A 9,125-nucleotide genomic window follows, 5' to 3' on the forward strand; every position below is an offset into this window, starting at 1 on the left:
TCACTTTGCATGCATGTATACTCATATTCTCGTACTGAGCGTTTTATGCTCACGTCTCGTACTCTGTGTTTCTGGACACCCTATTCCATGGGGCAGGTTTGCAATTGGACGAGGCGGGTGGATTCAAGAGGGACTAGGCAGTGGTTGGCCAGCTGGAGCTTCGCCTAGGTTTTATTTCTGTTGTTATTGGATTGATACAACTATTCGATTGGGTTGTATTATTTTTGGGTATTTACAGATTCCTTTGCTTGGGATTGTATAATGTCTATGGTTTCCGCAACTTAATTCTGATTACTGTTTTGATTAAGATAATTGCATGCCTAAGTTCTATTTAGTAGGTGATCCGAGTAAGGGTCACTGATCCTTCTCATGTTCTTCAGCCTGACGAAGCCGAACTTGATGAAACTCTGAGCTACTTCGAGAGACCGATTCAGATCCTTGACCGAAAAGAGAAACAACTCAGAACCAAATCAATTCCTTTGGTGAATGTTCAGTGGAGTCGTCACGGAGTCGAAGAAGCGACTTGGGAGACAGAATCGGATATGAGGTAGAGATTTCCAGACTTGTTTGTTTGACGTGAGTCCTTAATTCTGTTCTTGAATTCTTTATTCTTTCTTAATGAGTTGATATTATTGATTTCGATGACGAAATCTTTGCATAGAGGGGGAGAATTGTAACGCCCCAAATTATCTTAATTGACTTTATTTGAGATAATCAGTGATTTCAGAATTCGAGAGCCGACTTTTTATTGATCAGGGTCTATTTTGCAATTTTCAGAATTTTCAGGGACTGAAACACAAAAACATGAATTTTTATAAATTAGAGACTTTGACTAAGTCTCTTATTCCTCCCTTCATCACCTCCACAAAGTTCCCTTCTCCATTGAAGCGACCAAACCTTTTTCTAAGCTTTGTGATTTCATTTTCTGATCGATCCGTCCGATAGAATTTAATTCTGTATTGATATTTGCAGTCACGATATCGAGAGCTTCGTTCTGTCGTAAGTTTCTCTCCGATCAGTTATGTTTTATTTTTTGGAGGTAGTTGGAATTTGTTTCTTTTTGGGTATGATGTTCTTGAGATTATTCTTATCGTTTATTCTCAGACAGAATTGAAATAGAGTGTCGATTGGATTTGATATGAATTTTCTTTTGATTTTCGAAAATTTGGATTTTGAGATGTGTTGGTTTTGATTTGGAATGGATGTTTGTTGATTGGAAGGAGTTTATTTGGTTGATATTATGATGTCTGCATTTCAGGTTTGTCAAAATATAGTCGTTTTTCCGTCAGTTTGAGTTTTGGGAATATCGTTTGAATGTGATCGTAACGAGTTTTGAATGAGATTTTGAATACCGATATTGATCTTGTGACTTCTTATTTTAGATTGAATCGAAGTCAGTGGAGTGGTGAGATTGCAGCTTTGATCAGTTTGGAAGATTTGAGCCGGTATAGTATCGATTTTCTTACTTATCGATCGAAGAACTTGAATAGATATTGAATTGAGTTTTGTTGTTTTACAGATTGTAGATTGTGAAAAGACGAGAAGGTATCAGATGACTTTGGAATGAAATAGGGAGATTAACTCGAATCCGGATTGATTCGAGTATTCTAGAAGAAATCACATATTGCATGTTTAAATGTTTACTTGATTTATGATTGAAATGATATTTGAGTGCATGAGAATACATATGCATTTCATATTGAACCGATTGATTATTCATTTTTAATTAGACGATCTGGAGATTTTAGCTGAGTGGCCTTGGTAGGAAAATTACTACCAGTGTCGATTAACTCTCTATACTGCTCTAGAGTCTAGAGAATTAAAATATACCTCGTCCACCTCGAAAGGGGAGTTCGGTGTGATTGTGGATATTTTAACCTCAGGATCCCAAACCGAAGAAAGAAAGAAAGAATAATTCCTTTTGATTATCTGAGTCTGATAATCCAAAAGTTTTAAAGTCATGCATATCATTTTAATTCCGCGGTTAAATGAATTACTTGAGGATTTTGTGGAATTTGATTATATATCATGTTTTGATATATTATGTGATATTGTATTCTAGTCTTTTTTACTGGGAATATTATTCTCGTCGCATTATCCGGCTGTTGTCTTTGTTTGTATGTGTACTTGGCAACAGGTGGGGCAAGACCAAGTCAAAGGCAGCATGACTAGGTGGTTGAGATGATAAAAGTGAGGCTTTGATGTTCAGGAGTCGTTTATGCATTCAAACTCCTTTTCGTTTTTTTGAATATGATTCGAAGTAGTTGGATTTATGCTTGGTATATTTTGGAGGATTGTATGAATCTAGATTTGGAATACTTTCATACCTTGTTAAATGGAATTATTATGTTATTGTGGAAGTGCTTGAGTTGAGATTTGTTTTGAGAAAAAGAAAGAAAAACCAGAATTTTTCTGTTTCAGAGTGTAACACCTAAAATCCAATCTACTAAATCGCATGCATTAAATTAAATAAATATCAGGATTATGTTTTTTAACTTTAAGTTTAATTTATTTAAATTCTTTATGTGAATTATGTGTTAATAAAATATTTTATTATTTATTCCAAATGATTTTTATTTTTTTGACTATTTAATTAATGTTTTTAATTGTTTAAGGTTATTTGCCTAATTGATTTTATTGTGCAATTTAAATTGTTTTAAATTATTTTAAAGGTTTGAGCTTGCGTATTTAAATGATTTTAATGGTCTAGTTTTTTCTTTCAAATGATTGTAACTGTTTAGCTTAGTCGTTAAAATATTTTGATTTCCCAACGTATTTATTTTAAATAACTTAATTTTATCGGTTAGTTATTTTAAATTATTTTAAATGTCTAGCTTATTTATTTAAATCATTTTTTTAATTTTAATTGCTCAATTTATTTGAAAGGTTTTTTTTCAGCATGTGTATTTATTTAATGTGCTTTTAAACGTTTGTCTAGTTGTTTAAAATTTTTTTAAATCGCTCTGCTTGGTATTTAAATATTTTATTCGTTGCCGTGACATCTGAATATTTAAAGTGTTTAAATTCTTGGATTTTCAAGCTTGTGCATTTTATAAGTTCAATTAAATTTAAGACCCAAGTTTGCTAGATTGGAGTAGAACTTTTTAAAAGTGTGTAACATTTTTCCCATTACAAACACAACTCAAGATTCAACCCTAGCTTCTAATTTATACTTACACACACACACACTATCGCCAAAATACACACACACACACACACACACCGCACGAACAGGGAATGAAGTCCCCTTCTCTTCTCCTTCTTCGATCCGCCAGCCTTCTTCACGAGAGCTTCCATTTTTTTCCTTTTCTCTCCTCTTCAAGTAAATTGATCCTAGGATAGTTGGTGACGATTCTAGAGCTCGATTTTAGCTTTCTTCCAGCTCTTCTTCCCCAACCTTGCGATTGGCCGCAACTCACAAATCTGTTTCCATCGGCTTTCTTTGCTTGTTCTAGATAGGCAAGATTATGGTTCATTGCTTGCATTATATACTTTTAGCGTGTGTTTTGATTGGTGTTAGAATTATGTATTCCACATTTCCGAAAATTTATATACAACGTGCCCTGATTTTTTTTTTTTCGGTCTCACGGCCGATAACTTGTTGTTTGGTATTTTGATTGCAGTTGATTTAATGTTGCTCTTAAGTGAAGAATGATTGATTTTAAAGTCTTGGAATACAAATGAAATCATGCTAGTGTTCTTTTTCGAAAACCCTAGTATATTTTTTTTTGGCTAACATGTTTCGATTTTCTATGTGTTTGTTGATGGTGTTGGATGGTGTGGTGATTTAGGAGCTACCACGGGTGATACGTAGTTCACGTGGTAGTATTAGAATGAGCTAAGTTGGATTTGAGGTTTTAGAGGGGATATTTCGAACCTTACAGTCTATTTAGGGGTTGGTTTTGGTTGTTTGTGGAGGAGCAATCATGAGGGGTTATGGCAAATGTTAAGGGGTTTTTGGACGAGCCTAGATGTTGGCATTGATGCTAGGATATTGGTTTGAGGATTTAGGAACAATTCGATAGGCTTTGGGTTGAATTTGAGAAAGTGATGTTGAGCAGATTTTGGGGACTTCTTGGCTGTCCAGAAATGTGAAGTTTACAACCAGGTTAGAGGATGGATTTCGGAGAGGGGTTCAGGACTGGTGGTACCTTATAGTGTTGGGAAAAATGACGTTTCAAACGGAGTTCAATTTGGTGGAGTTTTCCCTAAGTTTCAATCCTTGGGACTTATGAGAGATATAATTTTAGACGACAAGTTGTTGTCGGGTTCGAACATTTAAAACAGTGTTAAGATCAAAATTTGGGTATGGGCTCGGGACTGGAAGAAGCTTAAGAGGTTAGGATTATGTCGTTTCAAGCGGAATTCCTTGTTGGCAAGTATTGAGTGAGTTATAAGATTTTAGGGCGTACTGCTCCATTTACCTAAGTGCTTTAACCATGGTTTAGATTCCCGCCCTTGCTACTTCCCTAAATCACCATTCCGGTCATTCACCATCGTGTCTCTTGCATGTTCATTGCGTAAATATTTTTGTTGGAGAATGCGGCGATCAGATCAATCAGAATTGATACCCGGTGCAGCGGAAGTTTAAAATTTTTATATGGAACAATTCCATAATGGGTATCAACCTTACGATTAAATTGTGTGTGTAAAAATTTAAATAACAATTATAAATTTTTACCTCCAATCTCGAAGCGAGATTATGGACACCAACAGATTGCTCTGCTCTTGTTGTATATCCCTGGAACTGATGGACGAACTGTTCTTCAATCAGGTCCACGAACGGATATTTAATCCCTCTGATAGATTGCACTAGAAAATCTATCAGAAGTTTCTACGAAGAGATTAACGAATTTGATCCGTTAAACCAAAATGTAAATCAAAATTCACAGACTGGATTTTCCGAGCAAAGGGGAGAAGGGGGGCGGCCACTACTGAGAGAAAAATAGGGTTTTTTCGAAAATTGTGACCTGTTGTGTCTAATTTCTGTACTGCAATAACTTATTTATAATGTAGGCCACTAACAGCTTAGGGCCCATTAGTCATAAGTTCAAGTCTGACAAGCAAAGCCCGCATGTTCAGAAATTAATATAAAATTCATCGTGACTCAGATTGATAAACCAATTTCACCAATGTTCACAGAAACCATTTCTGCATCTTTTAGAGTCAAGATAAATTTTCTGAATCCGAATTCAGTGATTTCCAAAAATGTCCATCCCTATGTCATTTTAGGAAATCTTACTCCTCTACTCATAATTAAGAAGTCCAACTTCTTTGTTCATTAAATTTAACTCTTTAAATTTAACTATCTCAACGGGGATTAAAAATTCATTACTCTGTGTGACCCTCAATGGTTCAGGGATACAGCTAGCCGTGGGCTCACAACTCCTTGTGACTCGGAACAACAATTTCCGACTTGCCCATCGAATCATGGTAAGAGCGCCTAGAAACATCGCCCCATGATTCCCTATGTATCACTGATAGTGCCTGCAAGAACCAATAGATTTTGGTTAGCGTACAGTACGGTCCCTTCATCCATATATCCCGATCGAATCAACAACCATTGGTATATCGAGAGTCGTTCGAGATTCGATAACTATGCAATACATCTTGAAGATCAAATAGTGACATCGCATGTGTTACTAAGAAACCATTTCTTAAAACACATCATGTACTCTGGCCAGAGATTCGTCACACTAATATCTCCTCAGATCGCATAGGATATCCACACTCGCAAGTATGTGGTGAATCCTTGACAACAAAGCATCGACTCCTATATGTGTTGTAACTGTACCCAATCCCGACACCTGATGACCCCAATAGAGTCGGTAAACAAGTCAAAGCACAGTACTAGCATATAGAGTCTCAATGATGTTTCAAGTAGTAAGGACTAATGGTGTACAACCAAAACCGCGGACTTTATCCACTCGATAAGTGATAACCACTTGGAAAGTCCGGATAGGGTAGTTCGATCATTCATCGTATGAATATCCATTTGCATGCTTCGAACATCTCTATGTTCCTTACCAATGAAACGTGGTACTCTGCATCGCAAATGCTAGTCTCAAACTCGAGCGATCCTTATCCTTATTATCGGACGGCTCAATCGACTAGGAACAGTTTAGAATATACAGTGACTATAAGATGTGTTTCATGATAGACATCTCCATGTTCTACCACATCTTACATACACTATAGTATATTCAAGGTCTTTATCAAAACAACAATAGTATATCTCAATATAACAATATGAAGAAAGATAAAGTCATTGCCATTAATAAAAGTGTAAATTATATTAAACAAAAGATTGTTTATACAAAGAGTCATCAAAGCCCTTAGCCACAAGTTGGCTCACCGGGCACCCACTCTTTCAATCTCCCACTTGCCCTAAAGTCAACTAGTCATACTACGTAGACCCATTGCTTCGCGATGTTTGTCAAATAATGGTCCTGGCAAGGGCTTAGTAAGTTGATCAGCGATATTGTCTGCAGAGGCCACTCTTTTGACAGTGATGTCTCCTCTTTCCACAATCTCCCGGATGATGTGGTATTTCCTCAGTACGTGTTTGGATCTTTGATGAGACCTTGGTTCCTTTGCCTGAGCAACGGCACCCGTGTTGTCACAGTACACCGGGACTGGACCAACAACTTCAGGAATGACGCCCAACTCTTGGACAAAATTCCTCATCCAAACGGCCTCTTTAGCAGCAGCTGATGCTGCAATGTATTCTGCCTCAGTGGTGGAATCCGCTGTGGTGTCCTGCTTGGAACTCTTCCAAGAGACAGCACTGCCATTGAGCATGAACACAAATCCAGTGGTTGACTTCGAGTCATCCACGTCACTTTGGAAGCTAGAGTCGGTATAGCCTTCCAATTTTAGTTCTCTTCCTCCATATACCATGAACATATTCTTAGTCCTTCGTAAGTACTTAAGAATGTCCTTCACGGCTTTCCAATGCATTTGACCGGGATTAGCTTGATATCTGCTCGTGACACTCAGAGCAAATGCTACATCCGGTCTGGTAGATATCATCCCATACATGATACTACCTATGGCTGACGCATATGGTACATGTGTCATTTTCTCTATCTCTTCATCCGTCTTGGGACACATAGACTTAGATAGAGAAACTCCATGACACATGGGTAGATGTCCTCTCTTGGACCCATCCATTGAAAACCGTTTCAATATGGTGTCGATGTAGGTTGATTGAGTGAGTCCTATCATTCTCTTATATCTATCTCTATAGATCTGTATCCCTAGAATATAGGATGCCTCACCCAAATCCTTCATCGAGAATCTACCTGATAACCATATCTTTGTTGACTGCAACATCCCTACGTCATTCCCAATGAGTAGGATGTCATCAACATAAAGTACTAAGAATGTCACAGCATCCTTAACTACTTTCTTGTACACGCATGGTTGCTCCGGGTTCTTGATGAAACCAAAATCCTTTATTGTTTCATCAAATTTCTGGTTCCAACTTCTTGATGCTTGTTTTAGACCATAAATTGATCTCTGAAGCTTGCATACCTTATGCTCGCTTCCCATGGATGTGTACCCCTCAGGCTGCTTCATATAGATTTCTTCCTTAATGTCTCCATTAAGAAAAGCAGTCTTCACATCCATTTGCCATATCTCATAGTCATACCAAGCAGCTATGGCAATAAGGATTCTTATGGACTTGAACATTGCAACTGGTGAAAAGGTTTCATTATAGTCAACTCCTTGTCTTTGAGTATAACCTTTCGCCACCAATCGTGCCTTGTAGGTCAATACCTTACCATCAGGCCCAAGCTTTCTCTTGTAGATCCATTTACACCCTATTGGAACAATTCCATCGGGAGGATCTACTAAAGACCAAACTTGGTTTGTATGCATCGAATCTATTTCCGACTGCATAGCTTCAATCCATAAATTTGAATCCGCATCAGAAATTGCTTCCTTGAAGTTTCTTGGATCACATCCAACATCGGGTTCATCTTGATCCCCTTCAAGAAGAAGACCATATCGAATAGGAGGTCTAGAAGTCCTCTCGGATCTTCTAGGTACAGGCGTGTCTATCAATGGTTCCTGAGGTGTAGGATCGTTATTTTGTATTTCGGGTTCTTCTCGAATTTCTTCGAGTTCCATCATCTCGCCTTTCTTATCCAATAAGAACTCCTTCTCCAAGAAGGTGGCATTCCTTGAAACAAACACCTTTGTTTCAGCAGGATAATAGAAATAATATCCGATTGAATTCTTTGGATACCCTACAAAATAACATAAGCTGGATTGACTATCCAACTTATCTCCCACTGTCCGCTTCACGTAAGCAGGACATCCCCAAATCCTCAAGTACGAATACTTAGGAGCTTTACCATTCCATAACTCGTATGGTGTTTTGTCCACTGCTTTAGTGTGGACGTTGTTTAACAACAATACCGCCGTTTCAAGCGCATAGCCCCAAAACGAAGGTGGAAGCTCAGTGAAGCTCATCATGGACCGAACCATGTCCAACAAAGTTCGATTACGACGCTCCGATACACCATTAAGCTGTGGTGTCATAGGAGGAGTCCACTGAGAGAGAATCTCATTCTCTTTTAGATAGTCCAAAAACTCGGTACTTAAGTATTCTCCACCTCGATCCGATCGAAGTGCTTTAATACTTTTACCTAGCTTGTTTTCTACTTCAGCCTTGAATTCTTTGAACTTTTCAAACGCTTCAGACTTATATTTCATTAAATATAAATACCCATACCTCGAATAATCATCAGTAAAGGTAATGAAGTAGGTGTGGCCATATTGAGTACCAACTCTAAATGGACCACAAACATCTGTATGGATCAAATCCAACAGATTTTGACTACGCTCAGGTTTCCCCTTAAAAGGAGATTTAGTCATTTTTCATTTTAGGCAGGATTCACAAGTAGGTAGAGAGTTAATATCAGACATATCAAACATGCCCTCTCCCACTAGCTTGTTCATCCTCCTTGAGGAAATATGACCTAGCCTAGCGTGCCAAAGGTTTGCCGGGTTTTGGCTATCGATTTTCCTTTTGTTTGTTGTTGCCGGTTTATCAACATAATTTATTGGAATTTCTTTTAGTTTTAAGTTATATAGATCATTTTCAAGTTGTCCAT

Source organism: Henckelia pumila, chromosome 3 (genome assembly GCF_033568475.1).
Source record: "Henckelia pumila isolate YLH828 chromosome 3, ASM3356847v2, whole genome shotgun sequence".
NCBI lineage: Eukaryota > Viridiplantae > Streptophyta > Magnoliopsida > Lamiales > Gesneriaceae > Henckelia > Henckelia pumila.